Raw genomic sequence first — 3,316 nt, forward strand, 5'->3', positions numbered from 1 at the left:
CAACAAGGATTGGGGTTTGTGGCATTTGGTCTCTTTGGCCTAAACTTCCGGTCTTTTGACATCTATCACATGTTAAGCAAAAAGCCCTAGCATATCTAAACAATGTAGGCCAATAAAAACCACTTTCCAGAACCTTAAACGCTGTGCGTTGTGTGCCAAAGTGTCCACCACATGCATATATATGGCAAAAACTCAAAATGGAATTAAATTCAGATTCATGAACACAACGACGCACAATCTGATCCGGGCCTATTTTCCACAAATAAGGGTCGTCCCACACATAAAAACGTGCATCCTTTTTTAATTTATCACGTTGAGCCTTGCTTAAGGTGTTAGGAACTTGCTTAGACACCAAAAAATTAACCAAATCGGCATACCAAGGGGTACTTACCTCAACGGACAGAAGTTGTTCATCCGGAAATGTTTCCGAAATTGGCAATGCTTCCTCATGCACCATTCGACTTAGGTGGTCAGCCACCACGTTCTCCACGCCCTTCTTATCCCGAATCTCAATGTCAAACTCTTGTAGAAGCAACATCCATCGAATTAGTCTAGGCTTGGCCTCCTTTTTCGTGAGCAAATACTTGAGAGCTTCATGATCAGTAAAAATAATAACTTTAGTACCAAGTAAGTATGACCGAAACTTATCTAATGCAAATACTACAGCAAGTAATTCTTTTTCAGTAGTGGAATAATTTAATTGAGCATCATTTAGTGTCCTAGATGCATAATAAATAACATGGGGTTGTTTGTTCTTTCGCTGCCCCAAAACAGCACCAATCGCATAGTCCGAAGCATCGCACATCAACTCGAATGGAAGGCTCCAATCTGGAGGTGTGATAATGGGAGCTGAAGTGAGGGTTTCCTTGAGGTGGTTGAATGCTTTCTCACACGCCTCGTTGAACTCGAAAACCACCTCCTTTTGAAGCAATCGGCATAGTGGCTGCGCAATCTTGGAGAAATCCTTTATGAAGCGCCTATAAAAACCTGCATGACCAAGAAACGAACGAACCTCTCTAACCGAAGTTGGAGAGGGTAAGTGACGAACAAGGTCTACCTTAGATTTATCTACTTCAATGCCTTTTTCAGAAATAATATGTCCTAGAACAATACCTTGCTTAACCATGAAGTGACATTTCTCCCAATTTAACACAAGGTTTGTTTCAACACAACGGTTCAAAATCACACTAAGATTATTCAAACAACCATCAAATGAGTTACCAAAAACACTGAAATCATCCATAAAAACCTCAATAATTTTCTCAACATAATCTGAAAAAATGCTCATCATGCATCTTTGAAATGTGGCAGGTGCATTACATAAACCAAATGGCATGCGACGATAAGCAAATGTACCAAAGGGGCATGTAAAAGTAGTCTTTTCTTGATCATCCGGGGCAATAACAATTTGATTATAACCAGAATATCCATCAAGAAAACAATAAAATGAATGACCAGCTAACCTTTCCAACATTTGATCTAGGAATGGCAATGGAAAGTGGTCCTTCCTCGTGGTGGCGTTTATCTTCCTATAATCAGTGCATACGTGCCAACTGGTTTGGACTCGAGTGGGCACCAACTCATTCTCTGCGTTCTCCACAACCGTCACTCCAGATTTCTTCGGCACACATTGGATAGGTGAAACCCACTTACTATCCGAGATAGGATAGATGACTCCACAATCAAGGAGTTTGATTATCTCCTTCTTCACTACTTCCATCATCGGAGGGTTGAGACGGCGTTGAGCCTCTCTAGTTGGTTTGGCCCCCTCCTCAAGAAATATGTGATGCATACATGTGGCGGGACTAATACCTTTTATATCGGCCAAGGTCCACCCTAGGGCAGATTTGAACTCCTTCAAAACACGCACTAGTTTCCCTTCTTCTTGTGCCGTGAGTGATGAAGAAATAATGGCCGGTAATGTCTCCTCTTCCCCCAAGAAAATGTACTTCAAATGGCCCGGTAGTGGTTTGAGATCAAGGGTAGGTGCCTGAACTATGGATGGAAGCAACTTATTAGTCGAAATGGGAATTGACTCAAAGTTAGAAAATTTACACTCGTGCCTAGGCAGTGACTCTAGGGCAGCAACCAACTCCATACATTCCTCACTAGGGTGCACGGCATGCATTGGAATGTGTGTGCCGTGGCCTAGCAAAGGTTCACCTCCTTTGGTTTTGACTTCCATGCTTCGTGTAATGACATTTTCTAGTGCATCGACGTTCAAATCTTCAAAATATCCCTGCGCCAAAGAGTCAATTACATCAATGGAAAAACATGAATGATCCTCACTAGGATACTTAATGGAATCAGAAAGACTAAAATTAACAACTTCCCCATCAAATTCCATGGACAACGTTCCATTAAACACATCAATCTTTGTCCGAGCCGTCTTCATGAATGGCCGGCCAAGTAGGATTGGCAACGTAGGGGCATGGTCAGATTCATCCATCTCTAGCACATAGAAGTCCGCCGGAAAAATTAAATGATTAACCTGCACAAGCACATCTTCCAAAACTCCCTTTGGATAGGCATTAGATCTATCGGCCAATTGGATGATTACACCATCATTTTTTAATGCTCCTAGGTTCATAGATGCATAAATTGAATATGGCATAACATTTATAGAAGCACCTAGGTCTAGCATTGCAGATTCAAATTTAGTGTTTCCAATGACACAAGGAATGGTAAAACTACCCGGATCTTTGCATTTAGGGGGTAGTTTGCGTTGCAAGATGGCGGAGACATTTTCACCTACCTTTACCACTTCTTTGGTCGACATCCTCTTCCTTGTGGTGCAAAGCTCCTTGAGAAACTTGGCGTACCTCGGGACTTGCTTGATTGCATCCAAAAGGGGTATGTTTACTTGAACTTTCCGGAATGTCTCAAGGATGTCCTTCTCGGCTTCTTCTTTCTTCGCTTGCATGAACCTACTAGGAAAAGGCACATTCGAAGGAACAACATTAGTAGGAACTGAATTTAACACATTTTTACCTTTATTGGCCGAATTGGACACTTTTGGGTCAACACAAGCTTGCGGCAAAGGTGTTTCCACCTCTTCAAGTCTTCATTTTTCATCCCCTTCGGGGCTTGATGGTGATGGTGTAGGACCTGCCCCGACTTCTTTTCCACTTCTCAAAAGTATGGCCTTTGCACTTTCGAAGCCTCCCTTGGGGTTTGGGATGGTAGAGTTAGGAAGTTGGCCTTGCTCACGAAACTTCCCTACAAAATCTGCAATCTGCCCAATTTGTTTCTCCAATTGCTCCACCCTCTTATCTTGGTTTTGCATGGCTTTAGCTTGATTTTCCTGCCCCTGAGA

This window comes from the organism of the source record quoted next, unplaced genomic scaffold (genome assembly GCF_019419815.1).
Source record: "Pyrus x bretschneideri cultivar Hongxiangsu unplaced genomic scaffold, Pyrus_bretschneideri_v1 Contig65, whole genome shotgun sequence".
In the NCBI taxonomy this organism is placed as follows: domain Eukaryota; kingdom Viridiplantae; phylum Streptophyta; class Magnoliopsida; order Rosales; family Rosaceae; genus Pyrus; species Pyrus x bretschneideri.